This window comes from Staurois parvus, unplaced genomic scaffold (assembly GCF_062004578.1).
Source record: "Staurois parvus isolate SC_StPar_1 unplaced genomic scaffold, SC_StPar_1.0 ptg000727l, whole genome shotgun sequence".
NCBI classification, from domain to species: domain Eukaryota; kingdom Metazoa; phylum Chordata; class Amphibia; order Anura; family Ranidae; genus Staurois; species Staurois parvus.
In genome coordinates, this window is record NW_028318523.1 from 2,355,433 (window position 1) to 2,369,209 (window position 13,777).

Sequence of the window (13,777 nt, forward strand, 5' to 3'; positions counted from 1 at the left end):
CCTTACCTCCTGTGAGATGTACCGTCCTGTCTGTCCTTACCTCCTGTGAGATGTACCGTCCTGTCTGTCCTTACCTCCTGTGAGATGTACCGTCCTGTCTGTCCTTACCTTCTGTGAGATGTACAGTCATGTCTGTCCTTACCAGGGGCAGACTGACCATTTGGAAACTCAGGCACTGCCTGGGGTCAGTAGGAGGCCTCATGAGATGCCCCTGGTACCTTTTTCATAGGCTTTTTTGAGTTTGGGCAAGGACACAGGGGCCCCATTAGTTGTCAGTCCACCCCTGGTCCTTACCTCCTGTGAGATGTACCGTCATGTCTGTCCTCACCTCCTGAGATGTACCGTCATGTCTGTGCACCTCTCCTGTGATGTAACATCATGCCTCACTTACTGAGAATTGCACTTGTATGGTCGGTATGCTGATCCACTGGTTTTGGTGCTTTGTAAGTCAATTGGGAAAGATTGACACTTGTGAATGCGCCTGTCTGCAATCAGCTGCTTGACCAATTATATGCGGGTGGGTGGGAGCAATCAGTAGCAGGAGCTGGCCGTCTCCCGTTGCTTTCAATGGGGCTGTCTACTTACAGCTAACAGCAGGAACCCCCGTTTGTTGGGTTTCTCACAGCTGATCACAGACCGGGTGCATCCCCAAGTGTGACTGCACCCTAAATCAGCAGCGCTTGTTTGCTTAGCAAGATGAATGTTTATTAGGGATAATGAAACGATCGTGGATATATAGTCAGTTTTGTTTAGTTTTGGATAGAGAAAGGAAGGAGAAACCCATAAATCCCAACTGTCCCTCTTTAGAGATCAAATCCCTCTGTCTCTTGTGCAGCCTCAGCTGTCCATCTTTCAGGTCTGATGTGTTCATCTCTAAACAAATAACTATTTTACTACTAAAGCAGGCCACACATTTTGCAATCATCTTTCCATCAACCATGGGTGTCCTTTAACTATATAATGTCTACTAAAAGATGTCCTTTATCATTTCAGAAAGCTGGGAGGTATTTAATCCAAAACAACAAAAAAGAAAAATTCCCAGCTCTAACTTGTCAGCCAGCCTGCAAACAAACCGAATTAACCTAACAGTGTGCATTAAAAACAGAGGTTTAGTTAGCACAGATTTGCACACACGTGTAAGCTACAGAGCCTCGTCATGGCACCCCGATATTTTGTAGTTCCTAACTCTCCAATTTTAATAGCCCCCTTAGTAGAGGCACATGTATTTAATGGATAGACCAAGGGCAGATGGACCTGAGGGAGCGCACCCCTCAAAGTTACAGGAGCGCACTGGACACCCAGCATAAAGCACAATGGCAGCTAAGGTGTCTAGTGCGCCCCCTCGAGCAACAATTCAACAGTACAAAAAATGGCCACTGCCCCAGTCTATAACTGGCCTTCACAGGAATGAGCACATGGAAGGGCAACACAACAAAAGAGAAAAATTCCCAGCTCTAACTTGCCGGCCAGCCTGCAAACAAACCCAATTAACCTGTCTAACAGTATGCGTTAAAAACAGGGGTTTAGTTAGCACACATTTGCAAATACATACGTAAGCTGCCGAGCCACGTCATGGCACCCCAGTATTCATGTATTCAATACATGTGCCCAGGGGTGGACTGACAACTCATGGGGCCCCTGGGCAATAGGGGATCATGGGGCCCCTGTGTCCTTGCCCAAACTCAAAAAAGCTTATGAAAAAGGTACCAGGGGCATCTCATGGGGTCCCCTAATGACTCCGGGCCCTCGGGCAGTGCCCGAGTTTCCAAATGGTCAGTCCGCCCCTGCATGTGCCTCTACTATGGGGGCTCTTAAAATTGTAGAGTTAGGAGCCATGACGAGGTTCTGTAGCTTACGCATGCATTTGGAAATGTGCACTAATGAAACCCCCGTTTTTATCGCATACTGTTAGGTAAATTCGGTTTGTTTGCAGGCTGGCTGGCAAGTTAGAGCTGGGAATTTTTCTTTTTTGCTGTTTGACATGCGTCGCCCTTCCATGTGCTCCTTGCTGTGTAGGCCAGTTATAGACTGGGGCAGTGGCCATCTTTTGTAAGGTATTTAATCCCACCACCAGTGTATTTTTTGTGCTTTGTGCGTACCATTGGGGAAATTTCCCTTCAATTGCTGCCTTAGAGACACAACAGGAAGTTTGAATAAATCTTCAAAGTGAAGGGAAGTTTTAGTTGTCCCCAGAATAAGGGGTCCCCATTAGACCATCCTCCGCTATCTCATGTTTTGTGAACAACTCTAAAATATCCCATCACTTTTTCAGTTACAGTGCTTGTCCGTATAAACAAAGGTGAATCCTTCCAATGGGGACACAGACTTAAGGTGGGAATACACGATTAGAAAATCGACCAATCGTTCATCCGATGACTGAAAAGCGTTCGGTCGAAATCAGGGCCCACATTAACCAATCTAAAAAAATTGTTCAGTGGGCAATACGTAGTGTTGACGTGTTCCGTACAAGTGGAAGTGATGCGGTGTGCATGTGACCTTGTAGCCACGCCCTTCCGGCCAGAACGAGCGATATACACAACAATTACCAGCAATGAGTATAATATCGTTTATTACATGACCTATATACATAAATAGTGATACATAAAATATAATCTGCAGAATTCTGGTTTCATCATCTCATTCGGCCAATCTACTTTTAACATTTGGATTTTTCGTTTGTGTTTCTGAAGATTCCTTGGACATAAACATCTTCCATTTCCGCTCATGCATGATAGCACTTGATAGATTTTTTCGTATGACCGTCATACCACCGCATAGAAAATCGGTCGTTCGTATGCGAAACGACAACTTTTTTCACTGATGTTCAACCGGATTTTTTAATTCACGATATCGTTATTCGTTTAAAACATCCTGCTCATCGACGAAGAGAAAATTGTTCAATCAGTGGTTCCGCAAAATTTTTCGTGCAATTTTCTTATCGTGTGTACGGGGCATTAGGAGGTTATTTATTGGAACTGCATGGTGCAAAATTTGGTGCAGCTCTGGATAGAAACTAATCAGCTTCCAGGTTTTATTGTTGAAACTTAATTGAACAAGCTGAAGTTATATATATATACACACACTGTATTGCCAAATGTATTAGGACACCTGCCTTTACACACACATGAGCTTTAATGGCATCCCAGTCTTAGTCCGTAGGGTTCAATATTGATTTGGCCCCGTCTTTTACAGCTATAACAGCTTCAACTCTTCTGGGATGGCTGTCCAGGTTTAGGAGGGTGTCTATGGGAAGGTTTGACCATTCTTCCAGAAGAGCATTTGTCAGGTCAGGCACTGATGTTGGACGAGAAGGCCTGGCTCACAGTCTCCACTCGAATTCATCCAAAGGTGTTCTATGGGGTTGAGGTCAGGACTCTGTGCAGGCCAGTCAAGTTCCTCCACCCCAAACTGGCTCATCCATGTCTTTATGGACCTTGTTTTGTGCACTGGTGTGCAGTCATGTTGGAACAGGAAGAGGCCATCCCCAAACTCTTCCCACAAAGTTGGGAGCATGAAATTGTCCAAAGAGTCTTGGAATGCTGACATCCAGGGGCGGACTGACCATTCAAGCACTTAGGCACTGCCCTAGGGCCCAGGGTCAGTAGGGGGCCCCATGAGATGCCCCTGGTACCTTTCATTGGCATTTTCATAGGCTTTTTTGGGTGTGGGCGAGGACACAGGGGCCCCATGATCCCCTATTGCACGGGGGCCCCATGAGTTGTTAGTCCACCCCTGCTGACATCTTAAGAGTTCCCTTCACAGGAACTAAGGAGCCAAGCCCAACACCTGAAAAACAACCCCACACCATAATTCCACCAAACTGTACACCTGGCACAATGTAGTCAGGCAAGTACCGTTCTCCTGGCAACCGCCAAACCCAGACATATCCATTGGATTGCCAGAGAAGTGTGATTCATCACTCCAAAGAACATGTCTCCACTGCTCTAGAGTCAAGTGGCGGCATGCTTTACACCACTAAGGGCCCCTAGAGGATGTCTTTTGATGACAAAACGCGTCGGGCTGAGCCTCCCTCTGACATCATTGTGCTGTTGGCCATCTTGGATATGGTTCATGTGAATGCTTTTAATTGTTCCACAGCTTGTAAGTAGGATCCAATTTGCGCAAATAAAGAAGTTTTTGACACGTATTGCACTATGAGAGGCATGTTTTTTTCTTTGATGACCTTGTCTGGCATTACACTTTGACTTTACATTTGAGTTGGAGTCCAGGAAGTTCCATGCTTTGGGGTGTGATACGGGAAGCTTGCCAGTGCTTTACATTAAAAAGCTGACTGGGACCCCCTGTAATTAAGGGGTCTCCATTTCTGGTAAACCTCCATTTGTTACTTTGGTGGTGGTGCACTTTGGTGACCAGTTGAAGCAAGTTTATCTACATTTGCACCTACAGCATTGTCTACAATAATCCCATTGATTGTGGAATGTTCTTCTATCTATGGACTATGGTTTATTTCTATATGGACTTTTTGTTATTTTTTTGTGTTTTGGACACTTTTCCACTAAACTTTATGTATATTTGAGGTGAATATAATTGCACTTTGAGATTTGACCTATCCTCAACCTCGATCACTCTTTAGAGGTGTGAGGGTCTTCATAGGGTTCATAGATAATGCATGAAATTGTAGGTTAATTTCACCACATATCACAGTTTTTCATATGTATGTATGATTATTGTACCCACTTAGTTTATTCATTTGATTTTTCTTAAATGTTGATTGCCCTTTAGAGGGGCAAGGGCCTTCATAGTGCATATGTATGCACTTATTTAGTTTAACTATCATAGTTTTTTTTTTTTTTTTTATCACTTTTCAGAGGTGTGAAGGTCTTCATAGTGCTAGCAAAAGGTACAAGGGTTCACCTAGCGCAGTATCCATTTAAATTGACTTTTTAAGAGATGATATCCTCTTATATACTTGGAGCTTTGTGACTTCAGTTGACTGGGGATTTGTGCGGTTTGATCTTACATACATAAAGGAGCAGATACCAGTCCTGCTGATGGGTTAAGGACCTTCTACAGCCCTGTCCAGCTCTCCTAGAGTAACTGCCTGTCTCCTGGAATCTCCTCCATGCTCTTGAGACTGTGCTGGAAGACACAGCAAACCTTTTGGCAATGGCACGTATTGATGTGCCATCCTGAAGGCGCTGGACTGCCTTGTTCAACCTCTGTAGGGTCCAGGTATCACTTCATGCTACCAGCAGTGACACTGACCCTAGCCAAAACTAGTGAAAAACAGTCATAAAAGTTGAGTAGGGGAAAAAAATGTCAATGGCCTCCACCTGTAAAACCATTCCTGTTTTGGGGGTCATCTCATTGTTGCCCATATAATGCACCTGTTGTTAATTTCATGAACACCGAAGCAACTGAAACTGATTAACAACCCCCTCTGCTACTTACCTGACCAGATCAATATCCCAGGAGTTTCAATGACTTGATGCTATAACTATGATTTTATCCGCTTGCCCTCCAGAGGATTTCCCCTCCTTCCTGACCAGGCCATTTTTTGCGATACGGCACTGCATTACTTAAACTGACAATTGCGGTGTCATGCAACATTGTACATAAATGAAATTTATGTCCTTTTTCTTCCACAAATGGAGCTTTATTTTGGTGGTACTTGATCACCTCTGTGCTTTTTAATTTTTTGCGCTATACACAAAAAAATGACAATTTTGAAAAAAAAAAAGTTTTTGATTTTTTGCTATAAAACTTATTCAGTAAAAAAAATTTAAAAAATCAAATTTCTTCATAAATTTAGGCCAAAATGTATTCTGCTACCCATCTTTGCTAAAGAAAAATCCCAATACATGTAAATTAATTGGTTTATGTGAAAGTGTCTACAAATGGTGGTATATATACTGGAATTTTTATTTACTTTTTTTTATACCAGTAATTGTGGCGATCAGCGACTTATAGCGAGACTGCGGAGGGCATTCTGACACTAGGTGGGAACTGACTGTCACTGACATCCCATCCCAATGACACTAATACAGTGATCAGTGCTAACAAAAAGCACTGACACTGTACTTATGGCACTGGGCAGGAAGGGGTTAACATCTGAAGCGATGAAAGGGTTAACTGTGTGCTGTGTGTGTTTTACTTAGGAGACATGCTGCTTTGTGTTTCTCTGCTGTGCAGAGAAATACAAAGCAGCATGTCTTTGCTGGCAGGCGAGAGACCTGTGTTGTTTACACACAGGTCTGTCCCCTGTCAGCTTTCCCCGACGATTGCCAGGTGCCAGCCGGGAATCTCTGGCCAGGACCCGGTGATTGACATCCCTAGCTGCCAATGGTGGTGCGGGTAGGGCGGCGTGCGTGCGCTTCCTACCCAGAAATGCAAATTGCATATATATACGTGATTTTGCGCAGCCCTGCTGCAGTAGTTCTATAGGGCGGTGAGAAAACGGTTAACCACTTCCCGTCCGGCCCATGTACATAAACGGCCGTACGGGAGCAGTGCAGGAGCAGGTTGCTATTCATAAACGGAACCCGCTATTTCTGGCTGTGCGCGCTCCCTGGGAGCATGCGGCACTGCGACCCAGTGCCCATCTGTGTACACCAGGGGCGGACTGACAACTCATGGGGCCCCCGGGCAATAGGGGATCATGGGGCCCCTGTGTCCTTGCCCAAACTCAAAAAAGCCTATGAAAAAGGTACCAGGGGCATCTCATGGAGCCCCCTACTGACCCCGGCCCCTCGGGCAGTGCCCGAGTTTCCAAATGGTCAGTCTGCCCCTGGTGTACACCGATCACTGTACGGGACCTCTGTGTGATTAGCCAATCAGTGATCACATGAATAGTAGTAATCAAGATGTCACTTCTGACATCATTGCTTACTTCTTGTGAAATCTGTGAATGATCACAGAGGTAACATAGTACTCGCAACAGCCTTGTACCATGTGACAAGCTGTGACCAATCACAGCTCTCACAGTATTTTTCAATGGCTGCAAGAGTGCAGCCAGAGAGAAGGAGAAATTATTGCTTTTACAGCCTTTATGGGTGTAAAAGCAATTAGTGTAAGAAAAAAAAAATCTTCATCACCCCCCACAAGTAGTACAGTGTCACTATAGTGACATTGTACTGCTAGGGTGACAGTATGTTAAAAAAAAAAAATAATACTATAAAAAAAAAATTAAAATTAGAAAAATTATAATTTTTGGTTATAAACTAATTTGGGTGGTTTTTTTTTTACTTAAAAGATAACAGAATAAATTTTGGCCAAGATTTATGAAGAAAGATTATTTTTTTGCAAAATCTTATAAGAAAAACACTTTTTTTTCAAAATTTTGAACTTTTTCATTTATATAGCAAAAAAAAATAAAAATCCCAGTGGTGAATAAATACCACCAAAATAAAGTTTTATCTGTCTCAAAAAATGCTAAAAAATTCATATGGGTACAGTGTTTCATGACCATGCAATTGTCATTCAAAGTGTGACAGCGCTGAAAATTGGCCTGGACAGGAAGGGGGTAAAAGTGTCCCAACTGGAAGTAGTTAAAAAGCGTTCCTTTCATTTTTTTGAGCAGTGTAAATTTGTATAGTGTTAGGTGCATCATGTTTCTATTCAAAAAGATTGTGAACAATAATTACCAGAAATGGGTCTAACAGTTTAGCCACACCAGGTATGTTGCTGTATTTTGCAACAAAAAAAGACACAGACAAAACTGAATATTTTTCTGTGTAATTCCTTCCCTCTACTTGGCCGTATTGTAGCTTGAGTGAAAGTTCTTGAATGTTGACTTTTTCATGCGTTACCCTGCATGGTCCCATTACAGTCAATTGGATGGGATCATTCAAAACTGCATTACAACTCATGTCAAATTGTATGGCTTGGTACATTTCCATGAAACACGTCACTGCACGTGTTATGGTAAGAACCAGCCTAAGGCTACCGAAAAAAGGCTGCAATCCAAATGAATCCTTGTTGTGGAATTTAACGTGCATCTGTGTTATGGTTTATTTAAAAAAAAATATATTACAATGCAGTAATTATGTCATTTTTATTGCTTGAACATACCACTGTGTAAGCTGGAGGCAAATTATGATGGTTTTCAAATAAGAAACCAGTAAAAACAAAAGATACAAATTAAATAACAGATAATGGTAAGGCTGTGCAGTTGATTATATAAACCTTTGTAATGTTTCACCTACTTTAATCACTAAAAAAAAATGCGTAGAGGTGATTTACATAGAGAATACAGCGTGAACCTGAAAAAGTCAACACTGGGGTCCATTGTCCATACATAATCCACAGAGTATATTTATAATCAAGTGGTCCAGTATATGACAGAAAACTAACCCGATATGGCTTACAAAGCCTTATACACAGGGGACCTACTTACAGGAGGAGAGAGCAGAGTGATGTCCTCTATAGTGTGCATCTGATTTCTCGTGGTTCAATTATGAGCATGTAGGCAGGTGCAGTCTATTTTCTCCAGTCTAGGTGGCACTCCTCTGGAGCAGTACTGGAGGGGAAGTCTAGGGCAACTTGGTTTCTCTTTGGTTTCCTGGAGCAGCGTTCCAGTTGGCTATACTGCATCCATGTGATCCTTGCGGCCATCTTGGGTCACACAGAGTCTGTTGACATCCCTGCCCCCAGGTTTGGGTGTGCATTTGTGTAGTGACTTGTGTGAAGAGAGCATACCCATCTGTTAGGGACAGCACTAGCGGTAGGGACAGGCGGAGTAGGAGTCCGGAGCAGTAGGGATAGCTCAGGGCCTTCATCTGCACTTCAGCAAGCTCCCTTTTGGGTTCGACCGGCCAGGCCGCATTCCACTCCCCTTGGCATACCTCCCAACTTTCTTAAATGGGAACAAGGTACATCTATTAGTAAAAGTATGGAAGCATAGGACACGGGCGGACTGACAACTCATGGGGCCCCCGGGCAATAGGGGATCATGGGGCCCCTTTGTCCTTGCCCAAACTCAAAAAAGCCTATGAAAAAGGTACCAGTGGCATCTCATGGGGCCCCCTACTGACTCAGGCCCTCGGGCAGTGCCCGAGTTTCCAAATGGTCAGTCCGCCCCTGATAGGACACACACCCCTGCCATGCCCACCTTAAAGAAGAATTATACAAAAAAATGATTGGTTAAGCCCACAAGTGACTTTTTTACCACTTCTCTTCCTTTATATTGACTTTTAAAGTTTACAAATGCAGCAATTTAGGAATTGGATGAAAGGTTTAGCACCGTGAAACACTTTTTGATAGATAAATGGTGCATTTTATATACAAGTATATAGATCAGACCAAAATGAAGGACAAATGAGGAGGAAGGAGGGATAGAGGGACTTTGTTCCGAGAGGAGGAACAGTCCCTTAAAATCAGGGACAGTTGGGATCTTAGTCCGTTGGCAAGCGCTGTGTTTGGTTTAGGCCTACTACCGCTGACTCTCTGCTGCATTGACTGTAGGTCCCTGGTTGGGTGAGGTCCCTGGTTGGGTGAGCTCTTCGGCCAGGTTGTTGTACTATTTGCAAGTTCTTCAATACATCGGTTACTGGACCCCAGTCCTCTGTGTGCTTACTGCCACTGCACCAAGCTGCACCTACCCATCAAGTGAAGATTGGTGACTAAGCTGTATTACTTAGTTACATTTAAAGAGGAACATCACCCAAAAGGAGAAGTTGTGCTCTACCCCCCCGTTCACATTTGGCGCATCATTTTTAGGGGGGTACCTGGTTTTGACAGGTACCTACTCCCACAGTGATCCAAGTGGCAGTTTGGCCCCTCCTCCTTCTCCCACAACCTTTGGAGACATTTCACAGGACCCAGAAAACTGCAGGACCATTCAGATAGCACAGCCCGGCTCCCCAGTGAGCAGCCAGCTGCAACGCCACAAGTATTTACAGTTGAATGCCCACTGTTAATATGCCAATGCCAGGGATCACACAGGCACAGAGAGAACATGCAAACTCTGTGCAGGTAGTGCTGCGGTTGGGATTCAGACCAATGACCCTAGTTCTACCAGGCAGAAGTGCTAACCCCTTAGCCACTGTGCTGCCTAGTTAGCTGCTGACTTTAATTTTTTTAAAGATGACTGAAGAACCACTTTAAGAGATCTGAGATCATCAATCTATCTGCACTGTCTGGCATGGGTGCTAACTAAATACTGAAAACAATTAAAAATCCTTTTACCTGGTAAAACAGATCATGTGTCTTTATTTCAACTCTTAGATTGTAAGCTGCAAGGATCAGGTCCTCCTTTCCCTCTTGTATTGAACTGTATTGTTCCTGTATTGTCTCCCGTTATATTGTATAGCGCTGAGCAAACTGTTGGCGCTAAAAAAATCCTGTATAATAATAATAATAATATATTTATCGATTTTTCTGAAATGCAGCTTTAACTCTACCTCTTAAAACGTAACCTAAATCTCAACCCCTTAAATCCTAATCCTAACCTCAAGACTTAAAGTGTTACTAAACCCCGGACCCTGCATTCACTATATCTGGTCTCCCCGGACCCTGCATTGACTATATCTGGTCTCCCCGGACCCTGCATTGATTATATCCGGTCTCCCCGGACCCTGCATTGATTATATCCGGTCTCCCCGGACCCTGCATTGACTATATCTGGTCTTCTCGGACCCTGCATTCACTATATCTGGTCTGCCCGGACCCTGCATTCACTATATCTTGTCTCCCCGAACCCTGCATTCACTATATCCGGTCTCCACGGACCCTGCATTCACTATATCCGGTCTCCCCGGACCCCGCATTCACTATATCCGGTCTCCCCGGACCCTGCATTCACTATATCCGGTCTCCCCGGACCCTGCATTCACTATATCCGGTCTCCCCGGACCCCGCATTGACTATATCTGGTCTCCCCGGACCCCGCATTCACTATATCTGGTCTCCTCGGACCCTGCATTCACTATATCTGGTCTCCCCGAACCCCGCATTTACTATATCTGGTCTCCCCGGACCCTGCATTCACTATATCTGGTCTCCCCGAACCCCGCATTCACTATATCTGGTCTCCCCGGACCCTGCAGTCACTATATCTGATCTCCCCGGACCCTGCATTCACTATATCCGCTCTCCCCAGACCCTGCATTCACTATATCCGCTCTCCCCAGACCCTGCATTCACTATATCCGCTCTCCCCAGACCCTGCATTCACTATATCTGGTCTCCCACAGTACACACATGGAAATGCAATTATTTTAGTAAATATAAACTGCTAAATATCTTTTCTCATCAGCAGTATATAGCAGTCTTGTGATGTCTGTCAGTGTCCAGCTGAGCACTGGGAAAAGTTTGTAGGAGGAGTTTTTCTTTTGCTCTAGGAGAATGCAGAACCCCTGACCCTCTATCTGAACCATGCCGTTTGGTTCTGTGCTGATCACATGCACCCTCCAAAACCCCCCAAAAAGCTCTCTAGCAATACACACCAAACTGAGCATGTGCGGCTTTCCCCCAAGACTTTGTTCTATCAGCAGATGGATTGGGGACAGTAGAAAAAGGGGAGGATCAGAGAAGACAGGATCAAACTCAATGCGGAGGATTAACCAGTTAGGTTCCACAGTGAGTATAACAAGCATGCTTTACTGCATATACAGACTGATTTCACTGTTGTTGGTTTAGTAACACTTTAAGGTCGAACTCCAGGAACTAGACAAATCTACATTTGTGGTGGCGTAAGATGTAATACTTACCTTATTCCTGGATCCGTCAGGTTCCCTCAGTTCATGTTAATGGTCCAGCATTGCTTCTTCTCTAAGGTGCTCTCGGCCATGGTTGCATGCTTGCCAGCAGGGTAGGGTAAGTAACACCCTGCATCCCTGTCCCCTAAAGCAAATGGCCATTGGATTTTGTTTAATTTCTGAAACTCCACTTTAACCAGTTGCCCTCTGGAACATTTTACCAACTTCACGACCAGGCCATTTTTCGCTATATGGTGCAGTGCTACTTTAACTGAAAATTACGCGGTCATGCAACACCCAAAACAAAATTTATATAATTTTTTCACAAATAGAGTTTTCTTTTTGTGGTATTTGATGACTGCTGGGTTTTTATTTTTTTATTATTTAAACAAAAAAAGACCGAAAATGTTGGGGAAAAAAACAATATTTTTACTTTCTGCTATAAAACATATCTAATAAAAAATTTAAAAAAATCTAATTTCTTCATAAATTTAGGCCAAAATGTATTATGCTACATATTTTTAGTTAAAAAAAAGCCAAAAACAGTATATTGATAGACCTGCGCGAAAGTTATAGCATCTACAATCTATAGTATATATACTGGCATTTTTATGTATTTATTTATTTTTTAATAGTAATGGCTGCGATCAGCGACTTATAGCAGGACTGTGATAGTGCGGCGGGTAATCTGACACTAACAGTGATACTAATACAGTGATCAGTGCTAATAATTTACACTGACACTGCACTGATGATACTGGCTGGGAAGAGGAGAGGTTAACATCTAGGGTTCAATCAAAGAGTTAACTGTGGCCTAACAGTGCTTGGTGCATTCACTGTGTGCTGTTTTTATTAAGAGATGTGCTGGTTTTTATTTCCTGCTTTGCAGGGAAACAAAAACAGGCACATCCTCACTGACAGGACAAAACTCCCTGCTGTTTACATTCACAGAGCTCTGTTCCGTCTTCCTCTTTGCCGATCAGCGAGGCCCGGCCGGCAACCATTGCCCAGGACCTACTGATCAGCTTGTGCTGTAACTAATCACAGCACAGTCGCAGCAGCGTGCGCGCTCCCTACCCAGAAGAGGCAGATCATATATTAGATACGTGATCTGGCACAGGAGAGCTGCTCTGCTGCCATACTTCTACATGAGGTGGTCGGGAAGTGGTTAATGGCATCTATCATATTAGATAGAGTAAGGAAGGGTTATAACCGAGTTTTGTCATCTGTGTCCCATTGAGGTGATTTCCCTTTACTTCTTCTCCCGTATTCAAAACAGGAAGTGAGAAGAAATCCCTCCAAAGTGAGGGAATCCCTGGTTGTCACCAGAACTAGTATTCACTTCAGAAGATTTCACCTCTATTCCTGTTTTGAGACCAACTCAAAATTTGGGATTTTCTTTTACTTTCATTTTCACTGATAATGGTAAACAGGACAAATAGAGAGGTGGAATCTCCCTAATGGAGTCACAGGCAGAAATAAAAACTGACAAGTGTTTTAGTCCCTCTCTACTCTATCCAAAACTAATTTAAAAAAAAGGTCTTTACGCTTGAACACTAAATATCTAACCCTAACACTAGCTAATACAACTCTATTAACTCCAACAGTTACATAGTTAGTCTGGCTGAAAAAACACAAAAGTCCATCCAGTTAAAAAAAAAAAAAAAGTTATAATCCTATACCCACCATTGATCCACAAGAAGGCAAAAAAAAAACCCAGCAAAGCATGATCCAATTTGCTCCTGCATGGGGAAAAAATTCCTTCCTGATCCCCCGAGAGGCAATCGGATATTCCCTGGATCAACTTTACCTATAAATGTTATATCCAGTTATATTCTGTGTATCCAAGAAAGAATCCAGGACTTTTTTAAAGCAATCTACTGAGCTGGCCAGAACCAACTCTTGGGAGTCTATTCCACATCTTCACAGCTCTTACTGTGAAGAAACCTTTCCATATTTGGAGATTAAATCTCTTTTCTTCCAGATGTAAAGAATGCCCCCTTGTCCTCTGTGATGACCTCAGGGTGAATAGCTCTACACTGAGTTCACTATATGAACCACTGATGTATTTATACATGGAGATCATATCCCCCCTTATGTATTATACATGGAGATCATAT